Genomic DNA, 14,272 nt, shown 5'->3' on the forward strand with positions numbered 1-14,272 from the left:
TTAAGGACAATGCATACATAATCAGAGTATTTTTGTTTGCATGTTTTGCCACACGTATGTGTGGTTGATGCAGACTTGGTGCCTTGCAATAGGTATCTATTTGGTGTTTAAACATCTTAAGACCTGTTTTAATGCCAGAAAGGAGAAAGCCTATTCCTATGTTTTCATAATTTTGATACTGGCAAAAGGTCCCATAGATATAGTATTCTTCTCTTGCTCAATTCCGCTTTCTCCATGACTATTATGGCTCTAATGTCATTCGAGTATCTGCCATCGTCTGTCAGAATGTTTCCCAGATAAGTACATTGCCCCACTTGTCCTAGCCGCTGTCCGTCCACGCAGCATTAACCCTGTGTTCACCGTTACGCGTTATTTTTCATACATTTTCTTTCTGTACCGTGCAATAAGGTTAATTATTTTAAAGCTGACCGTTGTTACAGCCCCCAGAAATGTGACTACACATGTCATGTAATTAAATTGTGCAGAGTAGTAATAGGTTTTTACCGTTTCAACTGGTACAAAAACTGACACCTTTATACAAGGCATCATGTTTGCAATAACCACAACACAAGCAGTCAAAATGCAAACAAAAAGAAACAACTCTGATAATGATATACACTGTCCTTGAAGTTGATTGGTCCACACCCGAGACAGCTTTTCTTAGAGCCTAGTCTCCATTGGTGTTGGACCAGATGACGCCAAAAGGCATACGATTCAAAAACAGTGCACTATCAGAGTATTGAGAGCTCGGGGTAAGCAACCTATTACTTTATTTTGCCACTGGTAAAAGAGATGTCTCATAGTGTAAATGCTTACTCCGAGCTCTCAATACTCTGATAGTGCGCTGTCTTTGAGTTGTGCGCCTTTTGGCGTCATCTGGTCCAACATCAATGGAGACTAAGCTCTAAGAAAAGCTGTCTCGGGTGTGGACCAATCAACTTCAAGGACAGTGCATATCATTATCAGAGTTGTTTCTTTTTGTTTGCATTTTGACTGCTTGTGTTGTGGTTATTGCAAACATGATGCCTTGTATAAAGGTGTCAGTTTTTGTACCAGTTGAAAGGGTAAAAACCTATTAATATATTTTGCCACTGGTAAAGGAGATGTCTCATTGTGCAGAGTAGTTTTTCAGCAATTCATATTTGCAAGAAAAAAAATGCAATTTGCTTAAAGTGTAAAAAAACTAATTATAAAGTTAACAATCCTTCAAGAGCAATATTTAGTATTTAGTTTTTCCTTTACATTTTTTGGGAAATATATATGGCTGGATATCAAATAATATTCTTACGTGGAGGGGAGACTGAGATTTTGTTGCTTGTATTGTTTAAAACACTATTGTTAAACATTGATAACATTTAATCTGTACATGACCCCATATAAGCAATCATAAACAGAGTGACTTTATACATATATTTGTGCACTCAAAAACACCCACGATTATAGACACTTCGGTATTTACATATGCTTGCTTGTGTATCACTTGTTTTTATTAATTTAACCTATGTTTAAAATGCACTTTATACTCTTGTTAAAGCGTAAACTGTTTTGTTTTTTGTTTCAGATGGAGGCTCCGGAAGGAAATTACTCAACTTCGCTCTATTTCAAAGGTCCACAGGCACCAAGAAAACGTGGAGAATTTGACGCAACACTTCCAAGCTTTGGGAGCGCCAGTGTTTCTGGTGATGCCACAGGAGACCTCAGAGTGAAGCCAAAGGCGACAAGTTATACACTTGGGCCACATGAAATTACATTCGAAGGGTCAGAGGGTAAATTCAGATCACCCAGTGTTGGTTTATCTGGACCAAATGTTAAGGGTCCCAATATTGACATCAATAATCCTCGTATGAAAAATGAAGGAACATACTCAACAATTGGATTACCGAAAATGACATTACCAAAATTTGGGTTGTCAGGGTCACAAAAGGTTCAGATGCCACACATTGATTTCAAAGCACCAAAGGGAAATGTAAATGTTCCTGCACGAAGAATTGAAGGTCCAGACTTTGATATCAAAGGACCAAACGTTGGATTGGACATTGATGCACCGAATATTGATGTTAACGCCCCCGAAGCAAAATTAAAAAAACCCAAACTAACGATGCCTAAATTTAGTTTGTCTGGATCCAAGGTACATGGACCAGATGTTGACGTTGATCTAAAATCACCAAAGGGAAATGTTAATCTGTCTGCTCCGAAGGTAGGGGGAAAGGTTAGTGGGCCTGACTTGGATCTTGATGGCCCTGAAGGAAGTATTAAAGGGACAAAATTGAAAATGCCCAAGTTCAGTTTGTCTGGACCAAAAGTTTCTGGACCAGATCTTGATGTAGACCTCAAAAAGCCAAAGGCAAAAGGAGATATAAATATATCAGCACCTAACATTGCGGGAGGCATCAAAGCACCAAAACTGAATGCTGATTTGGAAGCCCCAGACATTCGAATAAAAGGCCCCAAAGGCAAGATGAATATGCCAGAATTAAATACGCCTTCATTTGGTATGTCAAAGCCAAAACTATCAGGGCCAGAGGGTGATTTTGATGTAAATCTACCAGATGCTAATTTAGATATATCTTCACCAAACTTTGGAGGAAAAATAAAATCACCGAAAGTTGATCTTAAAGCCCCAAAGATGGGATTGGATGTTGATGCACCTGACATTGATATTCACAGTCCTGATGCAAAATTAAAAAAACCGAAATTTTCCATGCCAAAGTTTGGAATGTCCGGTCCGAAGATTCATGGCCCAAACGTAGATGTTGACCTTAAAGCACCGAAGGGAGATCTCGATATTTCTGCCCCAAATATTGGTGGAAATTTTAGTGGACCTAACATTGACCTTGATGGACCAGGAGGGAACATCAAAGGTCCTCACTTAAAAATGCCAAAATTCAATGTGGCTGGGCCAAAATTGTCTGGGCCAGATCTTGATGCAAACCTTAACATGCCAAAGCTGAAAGGAGGCCTAGATATTTCTGCACCACACATTCAAGGAGATCTCAAAGCTCCAAAACTCAATGCCAATTTGGATGCCCCTGACATTGATCTTAAAGGACCAAAAGGCAAGTTTAACATGCCAGATTTAAAAATGCCTTCTTTTGGTATGTCAAAGCCAAAGATATCAGGTCCAGATGGTGATTTTGATGTAAATCTTCCAGATGCAGATTTAAACATTTCAGGACCAAGATTGGGTGGTGGCATTAAAGCTCCAAAATTCAATGCCGATTTGGATGCTCCTGACATTGATCTCAAAGGTCCAAAAGGCAAGTTTAACATGCCAGATATGAAGATGCCTTCTTTTGGTATGTCAAAGCCAAAGATATCAGGTCCAGATGGTGATTTTGATGTGAATCTTCCAGATGCAGATTTGAATATATCTGGGCCCAAATTGGGGGGAGGTATAAAAAAACCAAAGGTTGATCTCAAAGCTCCGAATATTGGATTAGATGTTGATGCACCGGATATCGACTTTCATGGTCCTGATTTAAAGTTGAAAAAGCCAACGTTTTCAATGCCCAAGATGTCTGGTCCAAAACTTAATGCCCCAGATCTGGATGTGGACCTTAAAGCACCAAAGGGAGATTTCGATATTTCTGCTCCAAATATTGGTGGAAATTTAAGTGGACCTAACATTGACCTTGATGGACCAGGAGGGAGCATCAAAGGTCCTCACTTCAAAATGCCTAAATTCAATCTGTCTGGTCCAAAAGTGTCTGGGCCAGATCTTGATGCAAACCTTAAAATGCCAAAGATGAAGGGAGGCCTAGATATATCTGCACCACACATTGAAGGGGATTTCAAAGGTCCAAAACTAAATGCGGATTTAGATGCCCCTGACATTGATCTCAAAGGTCCCAAAGGCAAGTTTAACATGCCAGATTTAAAGATGCCTTCGTTTGGTATGTCAAAGCCAAAGATATCAGGTCCAGATGGTGACTTTGATGTAAATCTTCCAGATGCAGATTTTAATATATCAGGGCCCAAACTTGGGGGAGGTATCAAAAAACCAAAGGTTGATCTGAAGGCTCCGAATATTGGATTTGACATGAATGCACCAGATATCGACCTTCATGGTCCTGATTTAAAGTTGAAGAAGCCAACGTTTTCAATGCCCAAGATGTCTGGTCCAAAACTTAATGCCCCAGATCTGGATGTGGACCTTAAAGCACCACAGGGAGATTTCGATATTTCTGCTCCAAATATTGGTGGAAATGTTAGTGGACCCAACATTGACCTTGATGGACCAGGAGGAAGCATCAAAGGACCTCACTTAAAAATGCCTAAATTCAATCTGTCTGGGCCAAAGTTATCTGGTCCAGACCTTGATGCAAACCTGAAAATGCCAAAAATGAAGGGAGGCCTAGATATATCTGCACCACATTTTGAAGGAGATCTCAAGGCGCCAAAATTCAATGCCGATTTGGATGCTCCTGACATTGATCTCAAAGGTCCAAAAGGCAAGTTTAACATGCCAGATTTGAAGATGCCTTCTTTTGGTATGTCAAAGCCAAAGATATCAGGTCCAGATGGTGACTTTGATGTAAATCTTCCAGATGCAGATTTTAACATTTCAGGACCAAAATTGGGTGGAGGCATTAAAGCTCCAAAATTCAATGCTGATTTAGATGCCCCTGACATTGATCTCAAAGGTCCAAAAGGCAAGTTTAACATGCCAGATTTAAAGATGCCTTCTTTTGGTATGTCAAAGCCAAAAATTTCAGGTCCAGATGGTGATTTTGATGTAAATCTTCCAGATGCAGATTTAAATATTTCAGGACCAAAATTGGGTGGAGGCATTAAAGCTCCAAAATTAAATGCCAATTTGGATGCTCCTGACATTGATCTTAAAGGTCCAAAAGGAAAGTTTAACATGCCAGATATGAAGATGCCTTCTTTTGGTATGTCAAAGCCAAAGATATCAGGTCCAGATGGTGATTTTGATGTGAATCTTCCAGATGCAGATTTGAATATATCTGGGCCCAAACTGGGGGGAGGTATCAAAAAACCAAAGGTTGATCTCAAAGCTCCGAATTTTGGATTAGATGTTGATGCACCGGATATAGACTTTCATGGTCCTGATTTAAAGTTGAAAAAGCCAACGTTTTCAATGCCCAAGATTTCTGGTCCAAAACTTAATGCCCCAGATCTGGATGTGGACCTTAAAGCACCAAAGGGAGATTTCGATATTTCTGCTCCAAATATAGGTGGAAAATTTAGTGCACCTAACATTGACCTTGATGGACCAGGAGGGAGCATCAAAGGTCCTCACTTAAAAATGCCTAAATTCAATGTCTCTGGGCCAAAGTTATCTGGCCCAGACCTTGATGCAAACCTTAAAATGCCAAAGATGAAAGGAGGCCTAGATATATCTGCACCACACTTTGAAGGAGATCTCAAGGCTCCAAAACTAAATGCGGATTTAGATGCCCCTGACATTGATCTCAAAGGTCCCAAAGGAAAGTTTAACATGCCAGATTTAAAGATGCCTTCGTTTGGTATGTCAAAGCCAAATATATCAGGTCCAGATGGTGACTTTGATGTGAATCTTCCAGATGCAGATTTAAACATTTCAGGACCAAAATTGGGTGGAGGCATTAAAGCTCCAAAATTCAATGCTGATTTAGATGCCGCTGACATTGATCTCAAAGGTCCAAAAGGCAAGTTTAACATGCCAGATTTAAAGATGCCTTCGTTTGGTATGTCAAAGCCAAAGATATCAGGTCCAGATGGTGACTTTGATGTGAATCTTCCAGATGCAGATTTAAACATTTCAGGACCAAAATTGGGTGGAGGCATTAAAGCTCCAAAATTCAATGCTGATTTAGATGCCCCTGACATTGATCTCAAAGGTCCAAAAGGCAAGTTTAACATGCCAGGTTTGAAGATGCCTTCTTTTGGTATGTCAAAGCCAAAAATTTCAGGTCCAGATGGTGATTTTGATGTGAATCTTCCAGATGCAGATTTAAACATTTCAGGACCAAAATTGGGTGGAGACATTAAAGCTCCAAAATTCAATGCCGATTTAGATGCCCCTGACATTGATCTCAAAGGTCCAAAAGGCAAGTTTAACATGCCAGATTTGAAGATGCCTTCTTTTGGTATGTCAAAGCCAAAGATATCAGGTCCAGATGGTGACTTTGATGTGAATCTTCCAGACGCAGATTTAAATATATCTGGGCCCAAACTGGGGGGAGGTATCAAAACACCAAAGATTGATCTCAAGGCTCCAAATATTGATCTTGAAGGTCCAGATATAAATTTAAAGAAACCCAAGTTTTCAATGCCCAAGATCTCTGGTCCCAAACTGCATGCTCCAAATCTTGACTTTGACCTCAAAGCACCTAAAGGAGATATTGATTTTTCTGCTCCAAATCTAGGTGGAAAAATTAGTGGACCTAACATTGACCTTGATGCACCAGGAGGGAACATCAAAGGACCTCACTTAAAAATGCCTAAATTCAATCTGTCTGGGCCAAAGTTATCTGGCCCAGACCTTGATGCAAACCTTAAAATGCCAAAAATGAAGGGAGGCCTAGATATATCTGCACCACATTTTGAAGGAGATCTCAAGGCTCCAAAATTCAATGCCGAATTGGATGCTCCTGACATTGATCTCAAAGGTCCAAAAGGCAAGTTTAACATGCCAGATTTAAAGATGCCTTCTTTTGGTATGTCAAAGCCAAAAATTTCAGGTCCAGATGGTGATTTTGATGTAAATCTTCCAGATGCAGATTTAAACATTTCAGGACCAAAATTGGGTGGAGGCATTAAAGCTCCAAAATTCAATGCCGATTTGAATGCTCCTGACATTGATCTCAAAGGTCCAAAAGGCAAGTTTAACATGCCAGATTTGAAGATGCCTTCTTTTGGTATGTCAAAGCCAAAGATTTCAGGTCCAGATGGTGATTTTGATTTGAATCTTCCAGATGCAGATTTGAATATATCTGGGCCCAAACTGGGGGGAGGTATCAAAACACCAAAGGTTGATCTCAAGGCTCCGAAAATTGATCTTGAAGGTCCAGATATAAATTTAAAGAAACCCAAGTTTTCAATGCCCAAGATCTCTGGTCCCAAACTGCATGCCCCAAATCTTGACGTTGACCTCAAAGCGCCTAAAGGAGATATTGACATTTCTGCTCCAAACATAGGTGGAAAAATTAGTGGACCTAATATTGACCTTGATGCACCAGGAGGGAACATCAAAGGACCTCACTTAAAAATGCCTAAATTCAATATGTCAGGACCAAAATTATCTGGCCCAAATCTTGATGTGGATCTTAAAATGCCAAAGATGAAAGGGGGCCTAGATATTTCTGCACCACATATTGAAGGAGATCTCAAAGCACCAAAATTAAATGCTGATCTGGATGCTCCAGATATCGATATAAAAGGTCATAAAGGCAAGTTTCATATGCCTTCTTTTGGTATATCAAAGCCAAAAATTTCAGGTCCAGATGGTGATTTTGATGTAAATCTTCCAGATGCAGATTTAAACATTTCAGGACCAAAATTGGGTGGAGGCATTAAAGCTCCAAAATTCAATGCCAATTTGGATGCTCCTGACATTGATCTCAAAGGTCCAAAAGGCAAGTTTAACATGCCAGATGTGAAGATGCCTTCTTTTGGTATGTCAAAGCCAAAGATTTCAGGTCCAGATGGTGATATTGATGTAAATCTTCCAGATGCAGATTTGAATATATCTGGACCCAAACTGGGGGGAGGTATCAAAACACCAAAGATTGATCTCAAGGCTCCCAATATTGATCTTGAAGGTCCAGATATAAATTTAAAGAAACCAAAGTTTTCAATGCCCAAGATCTCTGGTCCCAAACTGCATGCCCCAAATCTTGACGTTGACCTCAAAGCGCCCAAAGGCGATATTGACATTTCTGCTCCAAACATAGGTGGAAAACTTAGTGGACCTAACATTGACCTTGATGCACCAGGAGGAAACATCAAAGGACCTCACTTAAAAATGCCTAAATTCAATATGTCTGGGCCAAAATTATCTGGGCCAGATATAGATCTTAAAATGCCAAAGATGAAAGGAGGGCTAGATCTTTCTGCACCACATATTGATGCAAACCTCAAAGCACCAAAACTGAATGCTGATTTGGAAGCTCCAGATATTGATGTCAAAGGTCCAAAGGGCAAGTTTCACATGCCTTCTTTTGGTATATCAAAGCCAAAGATATCAGGGCCAGATGGTGATTTTGATGGTAATCTACCAGACGCTGATTTTAACCTATCTGGTCCAAAGATAGGAGGAGGAATTGACATGCCAAAAGTGGACCTTAAAGGACCAAATGTTGGAATTAAACAACCAAGAGTCAACATTGATAGTCCTAATCTGTCATTAGAAGGGCCTGATATTAAAACTAAGTCACCAAAATTCAAATTGCCAAAGTTTGGTACTGCTGGTAAGAAAATATCTGTTCCAGATCTTAATGTTGATCTGAACACACCTAATATTAAAGGAGCAGCAAGTATTCCTGATGTGAACATTGAAGGGGGTTTGAAGACACCTAAAACTCCTGCACTTGATATTAATATGGAGTCTCCAAACATCGATATTACTGGTCATGGCGGAACATTGAAAAAATCCAAATTTAAGTTTCCCAAAGTTGGTTTCTCAGGATCAAGAGCAAAACTTCCCACAGCAGACTTGGACATACCTAATCCTAATTTGGATATGAAAATGCCTAATATGAAAGGAAATATTGACCTGAAGTCTCCGAATGTTGATTTTAAGGCCCCAGACATTGGATTGGATGCCAATGCACCAGACTTTGACATTCAAGGTCCGGATCTAAAATTAAAAAAACCTAAAATGTCCATGCCAAAGTTTGGAATCTCTGGACCAAAGCTTCATGGCCCAGATGTTGATGTGGACCTGAAAGCACCAAAAGGAAATTTCGATGTTTCAACTCCAAAAATTCGTGGAAAACTTAGTGGACCTAACCTTGACTTTGATGGACCAGAAGGAGGTATTAAAGGACCTAACATAAAAATGCCAACATTCAATATGTCTGGGCCAAAATTATCTGGACCAGATCTTGATGCAAATCTGAAAATGCCAAAGGTGAAAGGTGGCCTCGATATATCTGGACCGCACTTTGAAGGAGACCTCAAAGCACCAAAGGTCAATGCCAATTTCGATGCCCCTGATGTTGATCTCAAAGGTCCAAAAGGCAAGTTTCACATGCCTTCTTTCGGTATTTCAAAGCCAAAGTTATCAGGCCCAGATGGTGATTTTGATGTGGATCTTCCCGATGCAGATTTAAACATTTCTGGCCCAAAACTGGGAGGAGGCATGAAAGCACCAAAGGTCAATGCCAATTTGGATGCCCCTGATGTTGATCTCAAAGGACCAAAAGGCAAGTTTCACATGCCTTCTTTCGGTATTTCAAAGCCAAAGATATCAGGCCCAGATGGTGATTTTGATGTGGATCTTCCCGATGCAGATTTAAACATTTCTGGCCCAAAACTGGGAGGAGGCATGAAAGCACCAAAGGTCAATGCCAATTTGGATGCTCCTGATGTTGATCTCAAAGGTCCAAAAGGCAAGTTTCACATGCCTTCTTTCGGTATTTCAAAGCCAAAGATATCAGGCCCAGATGGTGATTTTGATGTGGATCTTCCCGATGCAGATTTAAACATTTCTGGCCCAAAACTGGGAGGAGGCATGAAAGCACCAAAGGTCAATGCCAATTTCGATGCCCCTGATGTTGATCTCAAAGGACCAAAAGGCAAGTTTCACATGCCTTCTTTTGGTATGTCAAAGCCAAAGATATCAGGCCCAGATGGTGATTTTGATGTGGATCTTCCCGATGCAGATTTAAATATATCGGGGCCAAAACTGGGAGGAGGCATGAAAGCTCCAAAAGTCAATGCCAATTTGGATACCCCTGACGTTCATCTTAAAGGTCCAAATATTGGTGGTAATATTAGTGGACCTAATATTGACTTTGATGGACCAGGAGGGAAGATGAAAGTACCTCATTTAAAGATGCCCAAATTTAACGTGTCTTTACCGAAAGCATCTGGACCAGATTTCGATGCTGATTTTGATGCTGAATCCCCAAACGTTAATCTCAAAGGTCCAAAAGTTAAAACTAACATGCCAAACTTAAAGACGCCTTCTTTTGATGCAGATGTGAATGTACCAAATATGGGAGGACGTTTGAATTATTCCGGACCAAATATGGAAGGTGATTTGCATGCACCAGATATTAATTTCAGAGCACCAAAAGGAAGTATTGACCTTGATACTGACCTCGATGTTAAAGGACCAAAGGGTCACTTTAAGGGCCCCGACATGAAAACACCTAACTTTGGTTTTTCTGGACCTAAAATCAGAACTCCTGAAGCAAATATTGATCTAGATGTTTCTTCTCCACGAGTAAAGGGAAATTACTCTTCCCCAGGTGTGAATATTAGTGACTTGTCTTTGAAATCACCAAACGTCCAATCAGGATTTTCATCAAAAGGCTCTTATACCCTTGGGGGACATGGTGCTGAAATTTCTGGTGATCCAAAATTACATGGACGTTCTGGCACTCTTGACTTTCATGTGCAAGATGATGAAGCAGACCTTGCTGGCAAGAAGAGTAAGTCTAAGTTCAAACTCCCAGGGTTTTCTCTGGGTCCCTCAAAGAAGAAAGGGTTCGCAAACATTTCTGGGGATGCTGACGCATCTGGCAATCTCAAACTCAGCTCCCCTGACTTGCGAATGTCCTCTGGCTCACAAGAGGATCTGGACACGGGAACTGGAATTAAGATCGGACTACCAAAAATTGGCTTTTCATAACTTTGAAGGCACAATACTGAATACTGTAAATAAAACCAAATACTTGGATTGGTCATCCTTCTTTGATATCTTTTTCATACACTTTTTTTTATACAGTAGTTTTCACATGGCATTTGAAATTATCATGCCTGACGCACCTGATCTATTAACTTGTTTTGTCACAAGTCAAGGCCCACACCAAATGAATAGTCGATTAATTTATCTGACATGTGTTCAAGAAATAAAGTAAGTTAACATATTTGAAGGTGAAAATATTTAAGATTTCTTGTTTCATAATGCTCGTAACTAATTGTTAACCATTTTTGTATTTTATTTTAACATTAATGAGCTTCCGCATCTTCTGTATTCAAACTTTTGTGAGAATCAAATGTGTCATTTAGCACGTGATGTTAGACCCCCTCAACATTGCCAATCTGTCAGATAACAATAATTGGTGGATTTTATTTCAAAAGCACATCCAATAACTGCAATTAAAAGAAAAAAAAGTAACAAAGCAAAGAAATTTGTAATATATGTAGACCCCAAAATAATGATCAAAACCGTCTCTTGGTGTAAGTGTCCTATGGACCTATCGTACATCTACAGAAACATCCAATGTACTATCCGTAACCATATTTTGTAACGAAGTAAAATACATATAATGACGTATACTTGTGTGACCACCACTGTGGCAGAGTTGTATATATAAATTGCTATTTTATTTTGGTGTACTAATCCATGATTATACACATCACAGTTATAATGTGTATATGACAAAGTTACGTTTGACGCAATACTGTACAGTAACCATCGCATATCTGACTCGCTCGGGCCTAAGGTACAGGTGGATAATGTCAAAAAGTCAGATATGTAAACATCTATAGAAAATTACATCTACACCACCATGCACAAAAGACTGCGACTGAGTGGTTGCAGTTAATATGTAGGGTCGGAAATGTGACAGTCGGACATGGGACGTAATGTACTTGTTTATTTGAACAAACATCCAACCCTCCCCCCTTTGCAGCCCATGTGCTTTGGAAAAACACAACCATCTTTCGACTATCTAAACTGCATTTTTATTTAAAAACAAATTAGCTGCTTAGCACTCAAAGGCTGGTTACAAGTGAAAATGTAATGCATGTTAGAATAGATTCTTTATTTTTGGTACTGTTGATGAGTTTTACCGTTTCATATGTTTGTATATAAAGCTAAGGCAGCAGTTTTCACGTTTATTTTGATCATTAGGCACTGTGTGTGGTCACTGAAACTTGAGATTTTACACTTGTTGAAACACTTGTCAGAAATATATTTTTTAAAACCCAAGCAGAATTTCTCCACTTCCATACTGATCTAGCTGTATCAAAAATGCATTTTTACAAATCTGGTGTACTTTAATGGTTCGATATTCATGTGCAGAAATTGACATGATCATATTGTGTGGATATTGGGAGTATAAATGTTAAAGCAAATGTACTGTATCAGCAATGGTGCACAACATTTGTGCATATTTATACATCAGAAAAGTGCATTTTTAGGCTTGCAAAATCTACCACTTTACCTGCATTTATTAACCTGGAATACACGAGTTACAATTCAATTTATTGAAATGTTCCATTTTCATGAACATACACAAATGCCATACCAATATAGGATAATAGCCATGGAATTAACGCAATATCACTTCAATCGTGGACCTCCCTTCTGGATCTGTCGTCAATAAGGTGCCTTCTTTTTGATTGCACTGCGTGGTGGTGTTTAATGTTTGTACTACGTTCTCTCAAAATAAGCATTTCTGTATTGGTACAACGAGAGTACTGTCCCAATAAACACGAAACACTGGGCCAACGTTGGATTGTGGTTGAAACCGTCGTTCCAATGTTGCTTCAACGTCGCCCCAACGTCTCTCCAACGTTGTTCAAAGTTCCATGTTTATTGGGTACTACTTTATTGCAGAGTATCACTGAAGTGGACGTACAATTAACCATATTTTAGTTGCTTTGCATAGAGCACACGATTATGTTAGAGTTTTGCTGACACATTGTATATTTTATAACATGTTTAATTACGCACTTTTAATATGCATTTAGGCTTATTGGAAAAATGTTTGTGCCTGCTTTTAAAGTATTATTTTCAGTCATTTAATTGTAATTGTGTTTTAACAGAATGTTCACCTGGTTGTTTGCGTACCATACTAGTATGCCATTATGTACTATATTTTGGTGTCTAGCACAGTTAATAGCATATATTTTTATTGCAGCAGAGGGAAGTTAATATCACAAACATAGTTGGGATGAGGCAGAGGAATGGCAGGAATAGTTTTTTGCGTGAGAAAAATAAAATGGGTGCCTTGTAAAATGTGTAAATACAGATAAATGACAATACCTGTCTTTATATGGATTTAAACAATAAATACTTAATTCCTAATGTGTGTGTTATAATGTAATGTTTTGTTTGCGTATGGGGTGAATGAGAAAATGCACCAAGGATGACCACGACAGAGAATGGCATGATGAGATCAGTACATGTGCAAGAATTTGGGATAGAATGTAGCATTTAATATCGAAACAATTATGGGTAAGGGAAAATGTCACCAAGTTGATGCTTCTCTAACCGTAGTGTTTTCATCGCCGGACATTTTAACGGATAATTCCCACTGTTGGAGACAGTGTCCCATTGAGCCATCAGGTCTCTTTTAATAGTTAACCACCTCTACGGGGAGGGTTTCCACACAACTATTAAAGGAGACCTGATGGCTAATTTGGACACTGTCTCTCTACAGGAAAGCCACCCATTTTTTTTTATTTTTTCTATCTACGTGGCTTTACCGAAAAACCCAAAGAATATACATGAGTGTTTTTTATTTATTTTTGTTTGATCATTTTTATTCACTTTGTTTTTATTTTTGCTATCTACGTGACTTTGCCGAAAGAACAAAAGAATATGAATTCCTGCAGTCACGAAAGTTTAAAGTCAAAATGTATACTTTTTACTGTCACTGTATACAGTAATTGTTAAAACATCATGATGCGTAATAATTGTTTCTGGTCTAGGGATGTCATTTATTACACCCTGATGCGAATTTGTTATACAGCGGGGCCTTCTTTCAGACCCATACTTGACACTGGCTGCCGATCATGACAGCAACCACACGCCAACGTTAGGCCAACGTTAGAGTGTTTGCTGGGTGAGTGGTGTGGGGCTTTATGCATCATTGCATATGTCTGCAATGGATGATGATGGTGAGAGTGATTGAAATTATGATAGTCATGATGGTGGTTGATCGTGGTCATTTTTGTGTGTTTAGTTTGTTGTCCTTCCCCCGCACGGTTGGCTACGTACGGTGCCGGTGCTATGCCTGGATGAATCATATATATTTGACATAATATACAATTATATACAATTCCACAGTGCGTGATCCAATCTTGATTCAATCATGGGTGCTTCCCACGTGAGCAAAACATCCATTCGTTTAAATGCCGTTCTAAC

General features: G+C 39.2%; 1 long non-coding RNA gene across 1 annotated transcript in view; it reads left to right on the forward strand.

Moving 5' to 3' along the window:
• Positions 1 to 13,210, forward strand: part of LOC144937211 (uncharacterized) — a 52,576-nt gene extending 39,366 nt beyond the window's left edge. Inside the window, exon 6 of the long non-coding RNA XR_013637595.1 lies at positions 1,562 to 13,210. This is a non-coding gene — a long non-coding RNA (uncharacterized LOC144937211). The remainder of the gene's footprint in view (positions 1 to 1,561) is intronic.
• Positions 13,211 to 14,272: the final 1,062 nt, after the last annotated feature.

The sequence above is a fragment of the Lampetra fluviatilis genome, chromosome 18, assembly GCF_964198595.1.
Source record: "Lampetra fluviatilis chromosome 18, kcLamFluv1.1, whole genome shotgun sequence".
Classification (NCBI taxonomy): Eukaryota; Metazoa; Chordata; class Hyperoartia; order Petromyzontiformes; family Petromyzontidae; genus Lampetra; species Lampetra fluviatilis.